General features: G+C 45.6%; 1 long non-coding RNA gene across 1 annotated transcript in view; it reads left to right on the forward strand.

Annotated features, from left to right (window-relative positions):
• The first annotated feature begins 2011 nt into the window (after positions 1–2011).
• LOC138513241 (uncharacterized) overlaps positions 2012–25698 on the forward strand; it is a 56790-nt gene continuing 33103 nt past the window's right edge. The window contains exon 1 of the long non-coding RNA XR_011281735.1: positions 2012–2163. This is a non-coding gene — a long non-coding RNA (uncharacterized lncRNA). The remainder of the gene's footprint in view (positions 2164–25698) is intronic.

Below are 25698 nucleotides of genomic sequence, written 5' to 3' on the forward strand. Positions count from 1 at the left end.
GGGAGATGACGGCGCCATTACTAGACCCATCACGCATTAGCCGTAGTTTGGTTAACGGTCTATTCGTTTTTCCACAATGGCCGCGCCCGTGTATAAACATACACTCCTCCTGCAGCTCTGCGCGTTGCACTTGTTTTCTCTCGTGCCTACGCTGCGCTGTGTTTTGGCTCAGTGTTATTTTTTCCTTTTCCGTTGCCTGCTTAATTTTCCTTTGTAGCGTCTTCCCCTGCTACTCTCCTCCACCTTTTGCTTGGTGACTAGTCTCCCACTTACCTGCTATTTCGTGCCTTCCCTTCCTGGATTCTCTCCGTCCTTTGCTGCGTTTTTGTTTTCCCGTAACCAGTCTGCCTTTCCTTACCTTACCAGTTTTTGCTCCGCCCTCCTATCCCGGAGACCCTGTTTTCCGCGGCCCTGCTTGCCTTCCTCTCTCCTGAATCGGTGCAGAGGCCTTTGGTGACTGCGAAGTTTGCTGCTCTTCATTACAAGTTCCAAGGATCAACAATTCAGGGATTTTGTGCCGTAATGCTTTTCCCTGTGAAATTGGGTCTTACTCCGGGGGGGGGGGCTCTCTGTTTGGGTCTATCCAGCCGACAGGGTGGCTTCCCGAGGAGAGAGTCCTTACTTACTGCATAAGAAGGAAAGGAAAGGAAAGCAAGAGACCCGGAAACCCAGACGACAGAAGAAGTATCAAGAAGACAACCTTATGGAAGAGACAGGTGAGGAGAAAGGGAGGGAAGAAGAGTCAGAGTGTGACACCGGCCTTCTGACACAGTCTCTCAATTGTTAAGGTAGTGAATTCTAGCTGCCTTTATCACTCTAAACAGCCTCTACTTCTGCATTCCAGCACTGTCAGCTCATCCATCTACATTGCGTTCAGCAAGTGGCCTTTGGCTTCATCGTTACCTGGGCAAAAAGTAGTATCGTGTGAGTCCTTCTTTAAGGGCACCCTCTTGGTTTTCCTTAGAAAATAAGGACAGTTCACATCTCTACATCATCAGTCCGATTCTCTGTGAGCCAGGACACACTTTTATCCAAAAAGAAATTCAAAGGACGTTTCCCATCATATTGCCTCTGCACACTTTCCTCCTATTGGTTTCCTATTTATGTAGGTCCCCACTGGCAGTATTGGTTTTGGAATTGTTCCTATTCACTCTATACCAGTTCTGGTGCTCAAACGCCTGTTGTGTTTGAGTGGCACCTTGCAAAAACCTCTCATTACACAGCACTTTTACTTATACAAATCAAATATTATCAGTGAGCCTGTTACTATATCCAGGGACCTGGCACACTTTGTGAATAATCAGACTCTTAGGACGTGTTCTTCTTTCTTACCTGGGAAAACATAGGCAAGTGGTTTGGAAAAATGGCTGAAAAAGACCAGCACTTGCAAACTTAAGCACATAATTGTTAATAACTATTGCTTGCGCATTTATAAAGCTTGTTGACTAAATCTTCAGTTATAACCATTTGCTTTTTCTTATTCTCCAAAGAGACCTATTACAAAAGGAAAGGAAGATTGAAAGTCTCCAGCAAACTCTTCATGAAAACGAGAAAGAACTTAAAAACCTCCAAGTAAAGTGTAGGCACCTTCAAGAGGACAATTGCAACCTGTCTCGAATAACCGAATCGTTAAATGTCAAAGTGATCCGGTTAGAAGCTGAGCACAAGCAAAACCTTAGTGTTATTAGTACATTACAGAGGCTGACAACTTGCCGTCCTGATTCTGCATCTTTGCCTATTCCCATACCCTCCAAACAACATGTTGAACCAAAGAAAATCGTATCACTTTTGAGAATTGTTCGTGAACTTAAGGTTCAGAACCAGAGCCTCAGAGCATCTGTTGCTCATCATCTGTCAGACCTTGCACAATGTTTTAACCACCTAAGCACCACTGTACTGAAAATGAAAGACCTGGAAATTGGTGCAACAAAGGAAATAGAGGAAGTCCGGGCTCTTTATCAAAGAGAAGCACTTCAGAGGAAATTACTTTACAATCAGCTCCAAGAACTTCGGGGGAATATCCGGGTTTTCTGTCGGTGCCGACTGCACACAGGACCTCAGAGCTACGTGGAATTTCCATCTGATGATGAAATTCTAGTTAATCAAAATGGCAGCCGAAAAAGGTTTTTCTTTGACAAAGTATTTCCTCCTGAGAGTACACAGGTAAAGTTTTCATTTATTATTTGGTTCATATATAGCACTAATTATGGCGGTGCGCTGGTGTCCATAAAATGTGTTACTGTCTATGTAGAATGATACAGCTACATCGTCTCTGTGTTTAATCGGCAGAGTCGACCGACCTCTTGGAAACTTTAGACTGTTCTTTTCCAGGCTCAAAATGAAGTCCTAGGGCCTCATTACAACCAACCCGGTATGGAAATAACAGTGGCGGTAAACCCGCCGCCACTGTTGTTTCCATGCCGTGTGATCACAACTCCTGCAGACGGAGGCGTCAAACCCGCCAGGTCTGACCTGGCGGGTTTAACACCGCCCGCCTGCAGGTGGAAGAGGAAACACTGGCACCATCACGAGATGGTGCCGGTGTTTCCATGATCCCCTTTCCCATTGAGTCCTATGGTACTCAATGGGAATGGGGATTAACACCATTTCGCCTCCGGAATTACCGGGTCACTGGGGTTGTAATGCCCCGGTAATTCCGGGAATCACGGAGGCGGAATGGTAATACGAGTCCGGCGGTAACCAGGCGGTTTTACCGCCTCGGTTACCGCCAGACTCGTAATGAGGCCCACAGTCTTGCTTGAAATGAGGTGTGTGTCCTTTCCTTAGTCTTCAAGGATTGACATGCATCACATGTGTGACAAGTGCATTCAATAGGTTACCCTTTTACTTGTGATTGGAGAAAATATTGGCAAATGCACATCTTATAGATAAAATTGGCAAAGGCTAGTGATCATTTTATTGATTAAAAGGACTGGTTCAACGTCTATTGAAACAGATTGGTAGGCCCTATCCGATTTCAATCCGGAATGGTTCCCGTCACCAAAAACAGATATACCTATAAACTGCTTGGCCTAGAGTTGATTTTCATAAGCAAGTGATGAGTCACCTTCCTTTCCACTAGAAGTGACCCACCAAAGCATTTGGAAGGGTGGAGAAAGTAATCTGATTTGGATAAATGGGGCACTAGTCGATCAGGCATCGATAATAGATGCCCACAGAGATATAAGGAAATGTGGAGAAATACAAATGGTCAGAAGCACTAGTAACTTACAGGAGAAGGTAGCTGCGCAGCAGCCATGATCAGACTGACCCTCCAGGATATTGCAGCATGAAATGTGAAATTCTGTGGCATGAAATGGCTAATTTTGCATCACAAACCTTTAGTTATTGACTGGCGGGTGTAATATTGGCACATTGCAGGAAAGAGGCTGTGGCTACACAAGAACCAGGGTATCATTATTTTTACCTTTTTGTATCAATTTAATAGGACGAGTCCCAGATGTCTGTGTTTTGGTACAACAGTGTTTGTTTTGACTATGTTTTTATTTTAATGTGCATGCTTATTTAATATTATTGACAGTATTGATCATTATCCATTGTAATGCTGAAAATGTTCCCCTTCCATGATCTTCAATACCCAAACACTCACACACCTCTCTCACCAACACACCTCACACGTCTCACCAATTCGCCACCACATCTTGCATTCCCGAACCTCTCTCCCTCAGTCAAACACATGCTCACACGCTCTGTCTCACTACCAAGTCACAATTTGCACTCCCCAGTCCCTGCCACACTTCAAATCATACTCCCAACTCACACCTTACGCTCCCCAATTCCTCCTGCAGTATACAGTCCTTCATTTTGTCATGCTAATTGTGCATTGTGCATCCTTTCTCCCATTCTATCGCACTCTTCCCTCATCCTTTCTCCCAATCTGCAGCTCACTGGCTCTTTCTGGCCAACCACTCCCTCTATGCTTTTTGGTCCACTGCTCTCCCTGAGCCCACGCTCCCTCTACTTTCTGTACCTCTGCTCCCTCTTTGATGTCTGGCCCACCATGCCACTTCTCCTCTCTTCTCTCTGTCCCACCACTTCTCCCTCTGACCCACTGCTCTCCGTCTGCTTTCTTGCCTACCACTCCACATCTCACCCATCACCCCCCTCTCTCTCACTCCTGTCCCTCTCATATTGTGACCATTTTTTAACTTTTAAAGTGAGACATCAGCGATCCATAACTTTGCTGTCACACGTAAAATAAAATGTTTAAAAGAAAATTGCATGACTGAGTCAGGAAAGACCCTGGGCCTCATTATAACTATGGCGGTAAGGCAGCAGCGGCGCCGGTATCGCTACCATCACCGTTGCTTCCGTACCGCCATACTACGAATTGTGCTTGCGGGTCTCACACTGCCCGCCAGATCCGACCTGGCGGGCAGTGCGGCACCCGCGAGCACAACTCGGGGATGCACCAACACTGTTATGAACGGTGCCGGTGCATCCGAGCTCCCCATTCCCATTCAGCCCTAAATGTGCAGAAACAACCCACTGATTTGCGCAAAAGGGTTGTTAGGCAGAATTCTGTGCAGTTCCCTTGGGGAACACTGCAAAAAGATTAAGACTACAGGAGTAAGCAGTAAACCCAATTGGTAGCAGTCTGTACCACCCAGATTTACCTGGTAGCTGTGGCTGAGCAGTCAGACTTCTTCCAAGAAGAGTAAGGCAGTATATAGAGTATACACCATAGGGCTAAAAACACAGTGGAACAAGCAAACACTGACCAGAGTTTTGTATCAAAAGTATATAATTATTTATTTAACACACTTTAGAAAACACACTAGCACTATAAGTCAAAGCAAGTTCTAAACACCATCAGAAAAGTATGTACACCTCCCCTAGCAATTACTAGACAAGTCTAAGTTAAAACCCCACTTTTTGTCAAAACAGGGGTGAGCGTGTAACTTAGATGGCACTCCAATAATTAGGTTAAAGGGGGGGAAAAGGCAGAGCATAAAAATAAAACAGTTCCCAACACTTTTCTAAGTCCAAAGCAAGTCAGTGAAGGCAGTATACACTGTAGAGCCAAAGTTCATAGGTCAGGCCCACTTTAAATGGAGCAAAGCGAAATGTGCCCAGGATCACACGGTTTAAAATGCACTAAAAGTCTTTGCAGAGTGTTCAAAAGAGGATGGGGTGATTCGAGAAGTAAAGTTAGGAGGTCTGGAGCCAACCCAGTTGGAAAGCCAAGGATTTAAGGGTCACCTTTAGCAATCCGAAGAAAGGGAGGCCAGGTGGAACACAGTACCTTAAAGAGAGAGGAAGCTCCAGCGGCGGCAGTTGTTCCTGGCAGTGGATGCAAGTCGTGGATTCGACCAGGGGAAGAGAAGATCTCGTCGAGGAGGAACTTTGTAGTCGTTGCACTGCCCAGGGAAGAAACCAGCCGCGGAGTTCGTCGGTAAAAGGTGCGTTCCTTTTATTCGCGGTCAAAGTGGCCAAGAGACGTCTTTGGAAGGCGAAGTGGCGAACTGGTTGATCCCACCAGCTCAGAGGGAGAAGACTCTTCCAGCAGAAAATCTCCTCTTGTCGCCGGGAAAGTGGTGAGGTTGTTGCAGCAGGGCTCCACCGGTGGTGTCGTCGTTGCAGATGGCTCAGCTTCTTCCCTCTTTGGATTTCTTAGTTCCTGTGGCGAATTCTGAAGTTCCAGTCCCAAAAGTCCTGCTTTTATGCAGAAAACCCCCCATTCAACAGCATAGCTGTCACACACACATGCTAAGTGGTGAGCCGGGCGGCTCACCAGTGGGCCAATCAGAATAGAGTGCGACTTGAGTTGCTAAGGCAACGCAGTCCAGGGTGCCAATTCCCCTCCCCACACATCCTGTGGAACCCAGACAGAGTGGCACCATTTGGAGGGCTTCTGTGGAGAAGCCCGCCAAAAATTGGAACAAAGGGCTCGACCTTGGTCAGAGTTACAGAGACGGACACGAACGCCATTTTAGAAAAGAGTTCTGGCAAAAAGACCCAACTGTGGATTTACTATTAAATAAATAAACCGGTGGTATCTTTAACATGGCACCAAAAAGTGGTGCGTTTAAAACAATGGGAAAATCCCATAGGAAATATTCCGGTGGAATATTTTGCGTGGTAACCACTGCCACCAGCCAGAAACTCGACAAGGGGGGACTGGACAGTGCCCCCTTGAAAACAGACCCTGGGGCAATATAATTAACCCCTTCCAGTGCTTCCACAATATGATGGTTTGTACTGGTTCTGTTCACAATTTAGGACTAGTAAAGTCAATGGTGACTTTACATGCCCTGGGAGACAGTAGTCAGTCCCAGGGTATGGCGTCTATGTTTGGGGGTACCTATGACACCCCTGTGTTACTGCAGTGAGGGTGCTGTGTAACGCACATGAAAAACAGATGATACCCTATGGAGTAAAAAGGAAACCCCATACTCCATAAGCACCTAACAAGTCAGAGACATACCTCAAATCATGCTTAAGAGTGGGAGTAAAAGAGTCTCACTCTTAGCAGGAGAAAAAAACAAACCCCAAAAATCCAGCAAAGCTGCTGGGGGACTCACTAGGTTTGGGAAATTAGCCTTATAAGAGAATTCTCCTCAACACTCGCCCCCCCAGACTAAGCGACAGGAGGATTGGATCCGCTCCTGGATGAATCTCATACCTCTAGTCGGTTACAAACATCCTAGAGAGACCATCAGCATTTTGGTGGCGACACCCTGACCTGTGCTCAATGGTGAAATCAAACCCCTGGAGGCAGATTGACCATCTCAATAGTTTTGGGTTTTCCCCTTTCATTTGCATTAACCATCTCAAGGGTTGGTGGTCAGTCTGAATAACAAAAGTAGAACCATACAAGTAAGGCCTAAACTTTTTCAGAGCCCACACAATGGCAAAACATTCTCTTTCAGTGGTTGCCCACCTTGTATCAGGTTCCTTCAGTTTTCTACTGATGAAGCAAGCGGGGTACTCCCTACCTTTCCCATCCAGTTGACTAAGGACTGCACCTATACCTGCATTAGAAGCATCTGTCTGTACAATTAAAGTTTGGTGGTAGTAGCACTGGACCTTGACAAAGGGCTTTCTTCATGTTTTCAAAGGCCTGATTGCATTCCTCATTCCATTTGACCTTTTTAGGGAACTTGGGAGAGGAGATCACATTCAGTGGGGAAGCTATGGTCCCATAGTTCTCTATGAAATTCCTGTAGTACCCAGTGAGGCCCAGGAAGGCTCTCACCTGGGTCTGAGGAGTAGGTGTTGTCCAATTTTGCACAACTTCAATCTTGCTGGGCAAAGGCCTTATTTCTCCACCTCCTACCGCATGTCCAAGGTAGACCACTTTACTCTGTCCAATCTGGCATTTATTTGCCTTTATGGCCAGATTGGCCTGCTTTAGAGCCTGCAAAACATGTCCTAGGTGGTCCACATGCTCTTCCCAGGATTGGCTGAACACTGCAATGTCATCCAAGTATGCCATGCAGAAGTCCTCCATCCCAGCCAGAACCTGATTTACCATCCTTTGGAATGTGGCAGGTGCATTTTTCAGTCCAAAAGGCATAACCTTAAATTGGTATAAGCCAACTGGGGTAGAAAATGCAGTTTTACTCCTTGGCATGGTCTGTCAGGGCTATTTGCCAATAGCCTGACTTCAGATCAAATGTGCTGAGGTACTTGGCTGAACCAAGTCTATCCACCAACTCATCTGTCCTTGGCAAAGGATGGGCATCCGTCTTGGTGATTGCATTAAGAGCTCTATAGTCCACACAGAATCTCAATTATTTGGATCCTGCCTTTGGTACTAACACAACAGGGCTAGACCATGGACTAGTAGAGGGCTCTATTACCCCGAGGTCCAGCATCTTGCTGTCCTCTCCTTTGATGTGGGTTCTTACATTCTCTGACATTCTGTACCCTCTGCTTTTTACTGGCAGACAGTCACCAGTGAGTATGTCATGCTGGCCCCAAGGGGTCAAGCCTGGTGAAAGTGAGAACAGGGAGGCAAACTGATTTAACATAGATTTGCATTCCTCTTGTTGCTCAGGTGTCAGATTTGAAGAGAGATTAACTCCTTCAATCTTTTCATCTAAAGGTAGGCCTCTGAGGAGATCAGGGAGAGGTTCACTCTCTTCTTCCTCTTCTGCTGAAGCTAGAAGCAAAGCTCCTACTTCAGGTCTCGAGACATAAGCCTTCAGTTTGTTGGTGCGGAAGACTCTGGGAGCCTCCTTGGGATTGCCCAAGTCCACCATATAGTTCACCTCTCCAAGTTTTCCCACAACCTTGAAGAGTCCCATCCATTTGTCTTGCAAGGCCCTCTCTGCCTTGTTGGTATCATAACGAGAACTAGCTGGTCTTGAGTGAACTTGACCATGTTCGCCTTTTGATCATGCCAGTGCTCGACCAAAGCTTGACCAGCCTTTAGGTTATCACTAGCTTGGGCCATCATCTGTGAAATTCTCCTCCGGAGTCCTACCAAGTAGTCAGTCACTCTGACTGGCTTGGGGGTAGGAGCACTCTCCAACCCCTCCTTAATCAGGGCCAATGGACCCATGACTGGATGGCCATAAAGAAGTTCAAAGGTGTCACGTCCCCCAGTACAGCTGCTCCTCCCTCCTCACACTTACCTGCAAAGACAGTCACGGCACACACATCAAGGCGGCAGCATCCTACCCAACGAGTGAAAACACCAGCATGCAATCCGGGTGTTTTCCGTCCCTCATTTTGTTGGCAGTTGCCATGGAGACTTTCCCACAACTGGAAACGTCCCCGGTCTTCACGATCTCTCTGGCGACACATAGAGAGACTCCCACAGCAACCTCGACCATCCTGCATCACATGATCAAGATCACGTGACAATCCTCACGCTGCACGCTTCTGTGATTCACATCACGTGACTGCCTCAAACGAGTTCAAAAGCATCCGAAAACACGGAAGCAGTGCTTCACAGCTGATCTCATGAGGATATTTGGCGTTTCTTCTTTTTCCTTTCAAATCACGTTTACTTCAACCTCGGATTGTTCAACGGACCTGATTTTTGCCTTCTCCTTGGATTTTGGAACTGTATCCTGTACGACCTTGGATTGCCTTACGGACTCGATCGTTGTCTACTCCTCGGAATTCGGATCTTCTGTCCTTTAGGACCTCGGACTGCTCAACGTACCTGATTTTTGCCCATCCCCTGGATTGCTTCCGATCTTTCGGTTCTTTGCCATCTGACCCAGGTGTTATCCTCCTACAAGCCATGCGGAACGTCTGGTCTTCCAGCCCTCGACCTCCTGCTATCCACTACATTCAAGGCACTGCTGTCATACACTGGGGTAAGCCCTATTCCAATTGGTTTTTACATTGTATTTCCCTAGTACTGCACCTGTTTAAATAATCACCCATTGCCTTACAGTGGTCTGGGGTTCTTCCGGTATTCCTGGTTCCTGATTGACGGCTCACAACACCTGTGGCCTCAAAGATTGCACAGGCAGTTTATTTGTCCTGCCTATGCGGTACTTGGGGACGGAGGTACGATAATCTGCATGACCATCAAGATCAGAACAGACTGTGAAGCCTTTCTGGTCGTCCAGATCATGAGTGCCTCCCCCGGGGACCCCGTGACCGCTTTAATGCAGGCGGTTGCGGCCCTTAGGACCGACATGGCCGCAGCCACAACAGCCATTCACCACAGACTTGATGCTTTACAAAGTGCCCGTTATCCTTTACCCGCTGATGCCGAATTCGGCGACCCTAGCCCTCAAGCCCAACCTCCATCCACGCCACCCACAGTCCCCACCCCAGTGGTCCTTCCTACTTCATTTCCTCTTTCTGCCCCCAAACGCTATCAGTGTGACCTCAGAAAATACTGCACGTTTTTGAACCAGTGCAAGCTACATTTTCTATGCAGACCCCAGGCTTTTCCAGATTCTGTGACTAAGGCGGCTTTTCTTCTTTCCCACCTATCTGGTGTAGCGGCCATTTGGGCAAACCCACTATTAGAAAATGATCATCCCGCCCTGTACGACTTTGACTTGTTAGTTATTGAGATGTCTAAAGTGTTTGACACCAGGTATAAGGCGCAATCTCGAGACCTGGAGTTATTGGATCTTACACAGGGCAAGTAATCACTTATTGAGTATATCACTCGCTTCAATCAACTGGCTGCAGAGACCTCATGGCCCGAAGAAAAGAAAGCCATTGTGTTCTATCGCGGTCTTTGTAACAATCTGAAAGATGCTCTCTCTGTGATTCCTGCTCTTCCCTCGGTTTTCTCCGATCTAGTGGACCTGACCCTACAAATAGACGCACGTAAATCCGAGTGGAGGGCAGAGTCAGGGTTTTCCAATCAGGTGCCTCTAGCCACGTCGAGCCCCAATCCAGAACCCATGCAGGTCGGTGGAATTAGGAGCCCCATCACTCAGGCAGAGCGGGAACGTCAGAGAACCGACAACGCCTGTTTTTACTGTGGTATACACGGGCACTGCGTAAAAGAATGTCCGCGTCGTCCTAAAAAACCATTGGGTTTTCAGAAGGCTCGCCCATAAGGTTGGGGGCATGGGCGGGCCCTTCTTTGACCCCCATCGAACCAATGTTTGGTCCTATCAGACCGATTGTGGTCCAGGCCTTGCTAAAACCGACCACAGATCTGGCACACCCCGTACAAATCGTGATTGATTCTGGGGCCACTGGCTGTTTTATTGATATCGCCCTGGCACAAAATCTCAATTTACCCTTAATCAAGAAAGATTATCCAGAACCAGTACAAGCGGTCGATGGTTCAAGCCTCGCTTCTGGCCCCATAAAATTTCAAACTGCCCCTATGATAGTGGTGGTCCAGGATACTCACAAGGAGACATTATCATTCGATCTTATCACCACTCCCCAGTTTGGCATTATTCTGGGCATCCCTTGGCTGAGACAACACAATCCGTTGATTAATTGGGGAACCGGACAGGTTACGTTCGAATCCAATATTTGTCAACATTTCTGTTTGACGGAACCCGAGACACGGTCCTCTCCAACCTCTATTCTGGGGGCCATGGCCTCCTCCAGTATAGAAGATACAGACTCATGAGCTACGATCCCACACACCGTGGGGGCCGTTATAGCAGGGGTTCCCACCCTTTATCATGAATTCCTTGAAGTCTTCGACAAAGTCACAGCAGAAGGTTTACCGCTGCATAGATCTTATGACTGCCCCATTGATCTAGTTCCTGATGCACCTATACCAAAGGGTAGAATATATTCACTATCCCCATCTGAGGAGCAGGTACTCACAGAGTACATCCAGCAGGCTTTACGTTTAGGCCACATACGACCCTCCTGCTCTCCGGCTGCCAGCCCGATCTTCTTTGTGCCCAAGAAAGAGGGGGATTTACATCCTTGTATTGATTATAGACGATTGAATGCCATTACCATAAAGAACCGGTAGCCCATACCTCTCATCTCCACACTATTGGACAGATTGACACGGGCATCCATATTTACCAAACTGGATCTTCGGGGAGCCTACAACTTGGTCCGTATGCGTAGTGGAGACGAATGGAAGACGGCGTTCTGTAGTCGCCAAGGTCTGTTTTGAGTATACCGTAATGGCTTTCGGTCTCTGCAACGCCCCTGCCACATTTCAGCGCTTTGTCAACGAGGTTTTCTACGACATTCTTGATGTCTTTGTCGTAGTTTACCTAGACGACATATTGATCTTCTCGTCCTCTCTTGAGGAACATATAGTCCATGTTAAGGAGGTCTTGAAGCGACTCAAGGAAAATTCCTTGTTCGCTAAACCCGAAAAATGTGTGTTCCATACTAAAGAAGTGGAATTTCTGGGTTTTCATATCACACCCGGAAGCCTATCCATGAACCAGTCAAAAGTCCATGCTATCACAGAATGGCCCGCCCCCACCAACCTCAAACAGTTACAGTCGTTTCTTGGTTTTGCAAATTTCTATCAGCGATTCATCACCGGCTTTTCTTCCATTGTCTCTCCTCTCACTGCTCTGACTAGTCCCCGAGTCCCATTCTACTGGACCACAGAACATCAACAATCCTTCGATACACTTAAATCCAGGTTTATCACTGCCCCGGTGCTACAACATCCTGACCCCGAACTCCCGTTTGTTTTGGAAGCGGATGCCTCATCATTCGCATTAGGCGCAGTGCTCTTGCAACCTTGCCCGACCACGGGTCAATTACATCCCGTGGCATTTCATTCAAGGAAGTTCACACCATCCGAATGTCATTATACTGTAACCGAAAAAGAGCTGTTGGCCATTAAGGACGCGTTACAGACATGGAGACATCACCTTATCGGGGCCAAACACCAGACCGTGGTGTACACTGACCATAAGAACCTGCAAGTACGCTGGCACCTGTTTTTTGCTGCATACGATTTTGTGGTGAAACACAGGCCAGGAACTTCTCACAGTAAAACCGATGCTCTTTCTCGTTCTCCTGGGGGAGATTCCTTGTCTTTATACCCGGATACACTCTTAGGGAAAGGTCATGTCATATGTTTGTGTACCCCCTCACCCTCCATGTTAAATTACATCCGACAATGTCAAGATCATGTGACAATCCTCACGTTGCACGCTTCCGTGATTCACATCACGTGACTGCCTCAAATGAGTTCAAAAGCATCCGAAAACACGGAAGCAGTGCTTCACAGCTGATCTCGTGAGGATATTTGGCATTTCTTGTTTTTCCTTTCAAATCACGTTTACTTCGACCTCGGATTGTTCAACGGACCTGATTTTTGTCTTCTCCTTGGATTTTGGAACTGTATCCTGTACGACCTCAGATTGCCTTACGGACTCGATCTTTGTCTACTCCTCGGAATTCGGAACTTCTGTCCTTTACGACCTCGGACTGCTCAACGTACCTGATTTTTGCCCATCCCCTGGATTGCTTCCGATCTATCTCTCTGGAACTTTGGATCTTTGAATTCTGTATCTTGGAATTGTGCTTTCGGGTCTTTGCCATCTGACCCAGGTGTTATCCTCCTACAAGCCGTGCGGAATGTCTGGTCTTCCAGCCTTCGACCTCCTGCTATCCACTACATTCAAGGCACTGCTGTCATACACTGGGGTAAGCCCTTTTCCAATTGGTTTTTACATTGTATTTCCCTAGTACTGCACCTGTTTAAATAATCACCCATTGCCTTACAGTGGTCTGGGGTTCTTCCGGTGTTCCTGGTTCCTGATTGACGGCTCACAATACCTGTGGCCTCAAAGATTGCACAGGGAGTTTATTTGTCCTGCCTGTGCGGTACTTGGGTGCGGAGGTACGAAAATCTACACGACCATCAAGATCAGAACAAAAGCGACTATAACCTACTCCCTCCTGAGGTACTTCTCTATAAGCAAAGAGAAGGCATGGCAGTAGAAGATCCCACTTTCTCTTAAGGGGTTCCTCTAAAGCACCTATCATGCTCTTCATGGTGCTATTAAACCTTTCAACTAATCCATTTGTCTGAGGGTGGTTGGCGGTAGGTAACTCCACAGTTTTTCCACATGGCTTTCATGTAGTGGGACATAAAATTTGACCCCCTGTCAGAGATTACCTCCTTAGGAAACCCAACCCTGGTAAAAATACCAAGGAGGGCCTTAGCCACAGCTTGCGCTGTAACAGTCCTCATAGGAATTGCCTCAGGGTACCTAGTAGCATGGTCTACTACAACAAGGATAAACCTGTTGCCTGAGGAGGTTGGAGGATCAAGGGGACCAACAATGTCAATCCCTACCCTCTCAAATGGGACTCCCACCACTGGGAGAGGCACTAAAGGTGCCACATTCTTGGAGCCACTCTTTCCAGAAGTTTGGCAGGTGTGGCAGCTCTTGTAGAACTTATCTACCTCAGCCCCCATCTTTGGCCAATAAAAGTAGAGAGAGAGCCTTTCCATGGTCTTCTTGAAACTCAAGTGACCAGCCAAAGGAATCTCATGGGCTAGTTGCAAGAACTGGAGTCTGTTTGCTTGAGGTACTACACGTCTCTTGTAGTCTCCAGGTGCAGACTCAGTCGGTTCACTGTAGAAGAGGCCATCTTCCCAGTGTAACCTATACTTCCCAGGCTCTTGCCTATCAGCCTACGAAGCTGCCTGGTGGTGAAGACCTTCCAGAGTTGGACATTCTCTTTGTCCCTTACTAAAGTCTGCCCTGTTGGGTCCACCTTCTGCCAGTAAAGATTGCAGCTCAGGATGGTCAACAGGATCCAGATCGCCAATAAGTTCTTGGCCTTCTACTAGCTCTTCTTCAGAGTCTAGTTCAACCACAAAGGGTTGTACCTTCCTCTCAGCCTCAGCTGGAGGTGGAGTTACAGGTGTAACTTTGGACAACCTAGGGAAAGGCCTAGTTGGAAGCACTGGAGTGCTTGCTGCTGGTTTCCTTCTAGAAGTCTTGGGTTGCCCCTTTGCTTCTGGTTTTTCAGCTATAGCAGAAAGTAACTCCAGTGGAGTAGGAGTGATTTCTTTTCTTACCATCTCCTTGGGAGTACGTCTCATGGTTCTCTCCCTTGCAGGTCTGGTTAGCTCCTGTAACCTTTTACTAGGAGGTCTGGGGGCGTGTGACACTACTCCAAGAGTTTTCAGGTCATTTTCCAACAGAACCCTTCCTGGTACCTCACATTGTACACTGACAGGTGTCTTCACAGCCATATCATTGCACTGGATGAGAACTGGTAACTGGGGATGCATCTGCACAGGCCCTCCAGCTAACTTGGTGAGGCGTTTGGGTGCCTTAGCAACATCCTCTGCCTTGAAAAAAGATTCATCCACCACAGTTATGCTGGCTCCAGTGTTCCTAATGGCAGGAGTCTCCTGACCATTCACCTGGACACTGTCCTTATAATACTATTTAGTATTATCTGGGATAGAATTATAGATATCTAGATTCTGTTGTTCCCACAACCCCAGGGACACTAAAGAAACACTGGCTGGGACTCGTATGGGTTCATCAGCCAGTAATAGAAAGTTTCCACTGGCCATTTGTATTTCCTCCTCTGGAGCGAAGGCCAAGGAGACAGTGTGGACCCCTGAAGGTTTACCCTTACATCTGGGATCCCCTTTCACATGGTCAGTTGCCTTACAAACATAGCATGTTCCAAATGCTTTCTGGAATGGTGGCTTGTTCTGACCTCCTTCTGGTCTGGGACCAGAAGGTACACTAGCCTGATTTGGTTTCCTACGTGGCATAACCTTATGATGCTGTTTGGGGCCCTCTTTGGAATTGGAATTATTGGAATTCTCTTTGGGGTCCTTTTTAGGCTGTTTTCCCTCATCCTTTTTCTGAGTTAGCCCAGAATCCTTGTGAGTGGCCCTGTTGGCAACCCACAAGTCAGCAGCTTTAGCTAGCTTCTTGGAATCTATTTCCTTTGAATCAGCCAAGTGATGAGCTCAGGAGGCATCATAAATTGACTCCAACTTAACAAGATTTTTCATTCCTTCATAAGTGTTCACTCTGTAACCCTTAATCCATCCCTCTAAGTTCTTCAAACTTTCACTCACCCAGGTAGCCCAAGGGGTACTATCATGCTTTTTGAGGGTCCTAAACCTCTTAAGGTACTGGGAAGGGGTTCCCAAATCCGGCTATTAAAGCTATCTCCACACATTCATAGTCCATCCTATCCACCTCCCACAACCCCATTACCACATCAGATGCAACAGGGGGGAGCCTAGAGAACAACCAAGGGAGCAACTGATTCCCTGTGATGTCCTGGAGCCCATGATTATATTCAAACATAGCCAACCAATCCAACACATCCAACTTAGGTTCATACATACCCACAATCTCTTTAGGCATCCAGGGTCTTTTGGGACTGGAACTCCTAGAGGATCCGGGGAGAGAAGAATTTTCCACAATTTGTTCATCTCTAGCTCATGCTTGAGCTTCCTTTCTCTGAGCATTAGTTCTTGTTGCTTTTGTTCAGATTGGGCACTAATTCCTTTGAATTCTAATTCAAGTCTCATTTTCTCCAGTTGAATGAATGCAGGACTTAATGTGGGACCTGACAAAGGTCCAGTAGACACAGGCTGAGGTGCTAGAGCAGGCAGAGGGCCAGTGGGAACAGTTACATTAGTTTCCTCTCCCTCTTCTAACTCTACAATAATACTATCATTACTTTGATTCATATCATCCTCATGACTGTTGTTTACATTGGCTGGGGAGGTAGGCTCTTCTGAACCACTACCCAGACTTTGGTTCTCTAACAATCTTTCTATCAGTTCCATTTTATTGCCTTTTACAGGAAGATCCTTGTGTCTACAAAGAACTCTTAAACAATCAGCAGTTGTTGCAGAAAGGGACTCCTGGCTGTAACCTTCCATGTTAGAAAATAAGCCTTTGTGGTTAGTTGCACCAAAGTATTTAGAAGCACTCTAAAATGTATACTCAATACAAATCCCACCGCTGTACACCAGTGTTAGGCAGAATCCTGTGCAGTTCCCTTGGGGAACACTGCAAAAAGATTAAGACTACAGGAGTAAGCAGTAAACCCAATTGGTAGCCGTCTGTACCACCCAGATTTACCTGGTAGCTGTGGCTGAGCAGTCAGACTTCTCTCAACAAGAGTAAGGCAGTGTATAGAGTATACACCATAAGGCTAAAAACACAGTGGAACAAGCAAACACTGAAAAGAGTTTTGTATCAAAAGTATATACTTATTTATTTAACACACACTTTAGAACACACACTAGCACTATAAGTCAAAGCAAGTTCAAAACACAATCAGAAAAGTAGTTACACTTCCCCTAGCAATTACTAGACAAGTCTAAGTTAAAACACCACACCACTTTTTGTCAAAACAGAGGTGAGCGCGTAACTTAGATAGCACTCCAATAATTAGGTTAAAGGGGGAGAAAAGGGGGAGAAAAAGGCAGAGCATAAAAATAAAACAGTTCCCAACACTTTTCTAAGTCCAAAGCAAGTCAGTGAAGGCAGTATACACTGTAGAGCCAAAGTTCATAGGTCAGGCCCACTTTAAATGGAGCAAAGCGAAATGTGCCCAGGATCACACGGTTTAAAATGCACTAAAAGTCTTTGCAGAGTGTTCAAAAGAGGATGGGGTGATTCGAGAAGTAAAGTTAGGAGGTCTGGAGCCAACCCAGTTGGAAAGCCAAGGATTTAAGGGTCACCTTTAGCAATCCGAAGAAAGGGAGGCCAGGTGGAACACAGTACCTTAAAGAGAGAGGAAGCTCCAGCGGCGGCAGTTGTTCCTGGCAGTGGATGCAAGTCGTGGATTCGACCAGGGGAAGAGAAGATGTCGTCGAGGAGGAACCTTGTAGTCGTTGGACTGCCCAAGGAAGAGACCAGCCGCAGAGTTCGCCGGTAAAAGGTGCGTTCCTTTTATTCGCGGTCAAAGTGGTGAAGCTTGGCTATCCGGTCGCCGGGGTGCTTGGCACGGACGAGTCGACCAAGAGACGCCCTTGGAAGGCGAAGTGGCGAACTGGTTGATCACACCAGCTCAGAGGGAGAAGACTCTTCCAGTAGAAGATCTCCTCTTGTCGTCGGGAAAGTGGTGAGGTTGTTGCTGCAGGGCTCCACCAGTGGTGTCACCGTTGCAGATGACTCAGCTTCTTTCCTCTTTGGATTTCTTAGGTCCTGTGGCGACTTCTGAAGTTCCAGTCCCAAAAGTCCTGCTTTTATGCAGAGAAAGCCTAGCTGTCACACACACATGCTAAGTGGTGAGCCGGGCGGCTCACCACTTAACATGTGTGTGTGACAGCATGAGTTGCTAAGGCAACGCAGTCCAGGGTGCCAATTCCCCTCCCCACACATCCTGTGGAACCCAGACAGAGTGGCGCCATTTGGAGGGCTTCTGTGGAGAAGCCCGCCAAAAAGTGGAACAAAGGGCTCGACCTTGGTCAGAGTTACAGAGACGGACATGAAAGCCATTTTAGAAAAGAGTTCTGGCAAAAAAGACGCAACCGTGGATTTAATATTAAATAAATAAACCAGTGGTATCTTTAACATTAAAATCAATGGGAAAATCCCATAGGAAATATTCCGGTGGAATATTTTGCGTGGTAACCACTGCCACCAGCCAGAAACTCGACAAGGGGGGACTGGACAGTGCCCCCTTGAAAACAGACCCAGTGGCAATATAATTAACCCCTTCCAGTAGTTCCACAATATGATGGTTTGTACTGGTTCTGTTCACAATTTAGGACTAGTAAAGTCAGTGGTGATTTTACATGCCCTGTGAGACAGTAGTCAGTCCCAGGGTATGGAGTCTATGTTTGAGGGTCACTATGACACCCCTGTGTTACTGCACTGAGGGTGCTGTGTAACACACATGAAAAACAGATGATACCCTATGGGGTAAAAAGGAAACCCCATAGCCCATAAGCACATAACAAGTCAGAGACATACCTCAAATCATGTCTAAGAGTGGGAGTAAAAGAGTCTCACTCTTAGCAGGAGAAAAAAAAAATCCAGCAAAGCTGCTGGGGGACTCACAAGGTTTGGGAAGTTAGCCTTCTAAGAGAATTCTCCCTAACAGGGGTGAAAAAGGCCATCTGAATGGGCGCATATAAGATGCGCCCATTCAGATGCCATAGTGGATTGAGCTGCTCTTCTTTTTGGGGCAAGTGATGAGATGTGCTTGCGCATTTCATTTCTTTTGTCAAAAATAGTTTTGAGAAACTTGCTACCTTGTGGCTTTTTTTTTAAAAAAGGTTGTGTTTGCAAAAACGTCTGTTCTCGTGGGATTTTGCGGGTTTGCAAAATCACTGTAAACTGGAGGGTAGACCAAGGCAATACCTCATGACTACAGCAACAACAAAAAAGACATGTAAGGAATAAAACAAAAGAAATAGAAAACAGATTCCAGCACATTTGGAGCATGCTTTCTGGGCATAGGGCTTCTGAGAGATGTTGGTCTAGAAAAAACACTGATAGCATGTACTTCTGGTATACACGCATTTCGCCGACCTATTTTTCAACGTTGGACTTTTCACCATCAGAATTTTCATTGCCAAAAACCCAGTTTTTTCAATCTTTTATTTTGGGGGGTGTTTTGTAGGGGTTGGGGTGTGATTATAATAGTAAGGGGGGGATCTGGGGGGACCCCCCATAATAAAAAAAAAACAGGGTTTTTGGCGATGAAAATTCTGACGATGAAAAGTCCTACGTTGAAAAATAGGTCGGCGAAATAACATAGACCCGTACTTCTACTCCATTACTGATTCTACTGCCAGCAGAATCTAGGTGATATGGCGCTCTTGAACCATGATATTAAGTGCAGCAAAAGTTCTTTGGATGTTTAGTGACCACTTTTTCCAATAGGAAACCTTCCGCTATCTAGGTTTCTTAACAAGTGTTGAATCGTAGTTTTCGCTAACATACAGCACTTAATTTGCCTATCTTGTCCCAAACAGCATTCAATATGCCATTACCATCACTGCACTTTAATCCGTTCTGGCAGCCGGTCTGCTCTAGATGAGGAATGATGGTAGTGGTATGTCTATTATCATTGGGGTGGTTGATCGTCCTCTGCCCGGGAGAACAAACAAAGACATCACAGAAGCTGAAAGCCTAAACTGGAACTTCATCGTTTCTTTCCGTTAAATAATTTTTATTAGGTATTTGTTTAAAATACAAACAATAGTTAAAATACAATCAATTAGAATATAACAGTAATACTTATTAATAATACAATTAATTGTTAAACATTATAATTCTTAAAGAACAAATCAGTGTATCAAGATCAGAAAATGATTAAATCTATGAAAGTAGCTCTGCAATACATGTGATATTAATACTGACTCAATAACTATGCAACAGGAAACAAAGCCTATATAACAATTAACAAGACAAGACACACGGGAAAGAGACAAGGATTTACTTACTGATGATACAATGAATACATATTTACACAGGATTAAGAAATCAATAAATATATTCCAATTTTGATTTTATCTTTTAACATCAGTTAATGAGTTTGCGCAACATTTTTCAATCCTTTGGACATAAAATATGTACTTCCACCAAGTAGAATGTGATAACTTATTGAAACATTTGCATTTAGTTGATATAAGGTCAAAATCAATAATAACAAATAAGTAAAACAGCTTAGGTGAGGACATTTCAGCAATGTTGTCATTTCCAAGAGATCCAATAATTAAGTTATCTAATTTAAGTTATGCACTAAAATTAAACATTCTATGTAATGTCGTCCATATCTTTTCCGACAATGCAAATACATATCTACACTGAAAGATACAAGTCTGAATTAGATTCTTTACACGACCAACAAAAACTGTACACTAGATGCAAATCTCAGAATGCGTTTTGGAGTAAGATATCGCGGGTTCAAAACAAAAAAGGCAGTGTGAGTAGGATGTGCAACACTAGAAATGTTGAATACTTGTAACCAGGGAAGGGTAGGGAGTGCAAAGGGAGAGAGCAGTCTGCAGTGGCAGAACAGAGAAGGAGAAAAAGCCACAGAAATATAACATTGTCACTGCCGGTGAAGTTTCAGGAACGTGTGACGGGTATGTTTGTTTCTTATTAGTGGTGTAACGTGGCGCTGATCATTTAGACTAAGGTGCAGACCCATCTATTGAACGCCTAACTAAACTTTACTAATCCCCAAAACCATTTGCCAGCTCCTTACTCCTCAGCACGCGCCCAGAGACTGCAAGGGTTGTCGTTTGGCTTCATTCTACTCTACATCTAATTAACTTGACAAACTGAAGGAAGCAATTTGGTGCATATTCAGAGACTAAGGGGCAACCCTGGTAGAGGTTGCCCTTTGAACTGGATTATGGCTTGAGGATAACTGCTGCTTAGTCTTCATGTCTTCCCATTTGCTGACTCCTCCATTTCTATAAAGCACGTGAACTGTGATACATAAATTGCTTGTTGGGCGGTGTGTTTGACTGTACTAGCTTGGCAAGGTTTTGGGGGACTGGAGTGATAAGTTGAACGTTAAAGTCCCAACGTACTGGAAACTCTACCAAAAGCTCACCCTAACAGAATACATTCAGGGCTACGTAGCCAAATGGGTCACGAGTTACCGGCAGGTAGCGGTTCTATCATTGCAATGGTGGAGCAGACTGGGGGGTTACCTAATCATGAGCACTGAAACTATAGGCATACCACCTGTCTCGACATCACTCTGTAGATTCTCACCATTATCTATCGGTGGGGAGAATTCAGGACGAGAAGGTGGCTTAGTTGACATCAATGCTCAGTCTGTTCCACAAATTACCCTTAATTTGGACGATCAATTTAACCCAGGCCCTCCTCCCCCTATTTTGGCTGGTCAAATTACTAGGCATCCTATTGAAGGGAGGACATCCGTAAGGAACATGGTAAATATGCCTCTGGTTCAGCTAAAAACACAAAGGGATATCTCAGGGACTTGGCCGATTTCGGGGCAGAGGGTCATGGGTCACTACTTCACTGAGACTGTAGCAACCAGTATAGAAGTGAAATCTTTACCTGCACTTAAAGGAAATGCGATGCTGGATAATTCTGTTATGAACTTGCAGCCCTATTTTGGCTGTCCAAAGGACTTGACAGACATTGGCATCATTGAACTTGCTGATCAGGCAGTTGAACAAGAGGCAAACCAAGTATTGACACTGTGTGATCAAGCCGAAAGTGTGGTGCAACAGACATGTGATGCATCAATGCAGGACTCGCCAACTGCACTAACTTAATTGATAGGTATGATATTGCCTATGACCAAGAAGTACATGCTCAGTCTCAGCTTGATGGTTCAGGGGCATTTGGTGCCCAAAGTGACTCCCTGGCTCTGCAGCATACATTAAGGGAGATTGATGATTGTATACCATTGACTCACTCCACAGTCTCTGCATTGAACATGGTTTTGTGTTCATTTGTTGCACTATATGATCATATCTGGGCTGAGCTAAAGTCTACTAATGCAGTGCTCTCTGAGATTAGTTGCAAACTGGAGGGTATTGGATTTGGTCCCCGCTTTGGACCAATTGGAGTGGGACAAAGGGAGGAGAAGGGTGTAGTGGGGGGAGAACAGTATCAACCCATTACTGTTGAAAGTACCATGGAAATTATTGAAATCTCAGATTCTATTTCCCTGCAGGGCCCATCACCATGCCCTACTGTTCCATTGGGGTCAAAGGTGGAGCGAATATCAATTAGTTCCCCTGAGAAAGCTCCAAATGGGCACAACATGCAAATTGATTTAACTAACAAATATCCCTTAAGTGAAGGGGTCGCTGCAGTGTCGGGTGGGGCGCTACCGGCTGAGCCAGTGTCGGGAGTGGTACTACCGGTTGTGACAGTGTTTGACGAAGAGAGCCCTATACATAAGTCAAATTATGTGAAAAAATCTAAGCTGACAAGGTGGAAACCTGTGGTTAGAAGGAAACGTATTCTTAGCACTAGAGCTGCTCATAACATCTTATTTAGATCCAGGCTATACCCCGTTATGGAGCATGGGAATGTGTCTATGGCGGTACCAGCCAAGGCCATGTCGGTTAATGGGGGAAATTGACAGTAACTCAGCCCTGAGTAACAGTGGGGGCGGGGGGTAACTGATGCACTGCATCCAATGGCTGCTATGACTGGCCATTCGGAATCAATATGGGGCACAAGAGAAGTCCACCTCGGCTCACCCTATAGTAATGGGTGGGGGCTGTCAGTCGGTCTCTGGAGGGGGCCGGATGTGGAAGTGGGAAATCTTGGCTTTTGGATAAGCCGATAGATGCCCCACCGATGTGTCTCTATCCCAGAGTGTCCTCAGGAATTGAGGATCTATAACAACGCCTGCACACGCCAACCATCTAGGCACAAAGGGATTGCTCTGTTGATCAGCTTCCATTATGTTGGGGCTCCCGTAACACAACATGGTACCCACTAGTAGTTGATGTTCGGGGTGTTAAGGCGAGGGAGGCTCTAGGCATTAGGGAGACGGACATGCATACTACTCAGGAGCCTAACATAATTGAAATGACTAGTATGCTGGGTCCTAACTACCAAGTATGCCTGAATCACTCTAATATCCTGTTGATATTTTCTGAAATTCCATCATTTGCATTGGTGGGTTCACCAGACATTGGGAGCGCGAGCTTTCCCTGATAGAAACAATCCAGAGACATGCATTATCTACCTGAACTCCCCATTACTTAAGGAATTGATCCTAACACAACGAGAGGGACTATTAAATTTAAGGTTTGATGTTAAACAGATGGAGATGGAGAAGGGAGGACCATGCTATATCAGCCACAGGTAGAGTATTGTGTTCCCCCGGATGGACGGCGAGACGGCGAGAGCGGGATGTGGAACTGAGAAGAGGTTGGAAAAAGAAATAGATTAGGCCACTATCATCTCCTCTCTGTGGCAGAAACTTGTCCCATAACAACCAACCACTGTGGGTACTGAGTGGCAAAATGTCCCCCTTTGTCTAAAATCCTGGAATACCAGTGGAAATATACATCTCTTTACCAACCCTGCCTGTTTAGCCAATCTAAGTGAGGCTAATTGTATTTGTCTACAAGAAACCTGGATGACCGCAATATCCATCCTAGATGATTATAAAATCTATACCAAATCAGCTAAAGAGAGTGCTGGGGAGGCCTTCAGGAGGATTGCTTATCACTGTACAAAATACCTTAGGCTTTAGTGGGTTAATCATTGAAAATATACCCAATGGTGTTCTTGGAGTGGATTTTATCTCCCGGGATGGTTGTTTGACGATTCTGATAATCAATATATACTGGCACAAAGGTATTTCAACAGCAGATGCCTTTGTGGAGAAAGTGTGGCAAGTTATTGACGAATGGTCTGGAATGTTTTTGAATGGTAGAATCTTAGTGGTGGGAGATCTAAATGTGGACCGTGGATTTCAGATAAACCCTTGGAACCTTGATGAGTTCTACTTGAACCATCTAGGTAGCCTTGGGAAGCGGCAATTGGGGAAAGTATGGTATGCAGGACTGGGCTCTTTGGGCTAGCAGCCTTTGGTGGGGAAAAGGTTTCATAACTCTGAGGAGTCTGAATGGCATACCTGGCACAGGGGGAATAGCTCCTCTGTCTTGGACTACATATATCTAGACAATTTCCTTCTGAATCGATGTGCATCATTTACAGTGGTAAAGAATGACTGGAGCGACCACTGTATCTTAATTGCAACCTTTGATTTGATATTAAATATCAAAGAATTTCAGTCTCGTTCAAAGTTAGTCGCCAGTACGGCGGGCAATTCAGTTAGATGGTCTGATTCAAATATTACCATTCTGAATCAGAATGTGAGGGATACCCTTAAGTTTTCCACCCTAGACTGGAATTTTGCTCACTTCAATGCAATTGAGTTCCAAAGGTATATAGGTGTCCTGGTTTCTGGTATTCACCCTGTGAATGATATTAGAAGGAATGGACCGGCTAGGCATATACATTGTTATGATGGGGATCTGGCCTCTGCTAAAGGCAGCATGAGGAGGCAAATTAGATTGCAACGGAGATCAATTATGGACACGAGAACCCAAACTGAGCTTGTTAGGGAAATCAAACAGGCCTATAAAAATGACTGCAAATCTTTAAAAAATATTCTACTGCAGCAGGATACAGAGTCAATGTTAGGGATTCTAATTAATGCACAACGTTGGTGCATTTTTGTCCCTTAATAATTGACAAGATCTGAACTATGTAGTCTCCCAATTAAATTAAATCTCTGAGCTGGAATGGGTCGAGTTCTTCCAGGGAAGGTTTGGGGATCTAATGAATGTCCTCCCCAAAAATACTGATTACCTCGATAGTACTAAATGGGATCCTCCACTGGATATTAGTATTATCTGTTCCCTTCTAACAAAATACAAAAGGTCTAGAGCCCCTGGACCAAGTGGTCTAACCAACAATACTTTCAAGGCTGATCGTAACTACTTGGTGAATTTATTGTTTCTGGAATTTAAGGATTTCCTCAGTACAGGGGTAATGCCTCAATCTTGGAGCACGGCCCATGTGATACCCATCTTCAAGTGTGGAAGCAGGTCTGACTCAAAGAATTATCGGTCTATCCCACTTACAGATACCGACTGTAAGATCTTCTTGGCATTCCTGCTTACACACTTAGAAGATTAGGCTAAAGGGTGCCCATCCTCTTGATTGATGCCAAACCGGGTTCCGGAAGAAGCGTTCAACTAACATCAATGGGCTCGTGATCAAGTGTATATAGGAAGATGCATGGAGGAGGCCGAAAGGCTGTAGTTACTTGGCATTGATTGATCTATCAGCCGCATTTGATTGCGTAGACCGAAATAAACTCTGGCCAAAATTAGCAAATTGGGTTATGCTGGGGGTGGGGAGGCTCCTGAAGCTCATCAAGCAAGTCTATGAGAATTGCGGCATTCAAGTTCGACTAAGCCAGAAGAGAGATGTATCCCAGAGAATAAGATCCTATTGGGGGGTCAGACAGGGGTGTATACTGGTCCCCTGGCTGTTCAACCAATATATGTCTGATGTGGCAGTTGCCCTTGCTAAGGAAGGGTTGATTGTTCCAAAGGTTGGGCATGCTAAAATCTTCTGGCTAGCATATGCAGACGATTTTATGATCTTCGTCCTAACTAGGGTCGGTCTGCAGAGGCTCCTAAATAAATGTGACTGTTTTGCGAAAGAAAATGGCCTCATTACTAACCCCAATAAAACAAAATCCCTTGCATTTAGGAGAGCAAGGGTAAATGCAACTAGACCTATATGGCATATTGGAGAAAGTCCAGTGATGCTAACTGATAGTGTTAGATATCTGGGTTTTAACTTCGGA

Source organism: Ambystoma mexicanum, chromosome 12 (assembly GCF_040938575.1).
Source record: "Ambystoma mexicanum isolate Mex_15411 chromosome 12, UKY_AmexF1_1, whole genome shotgun sequence".
In the NCBI taxonomy this organism is placed as follows: domain Eukaryota; kingdom Metazoa; phylum Chordata; class Amphibia; order Caudata; family Ambystomatidae; genus Ambystoma; species Ambystoma mexicanum.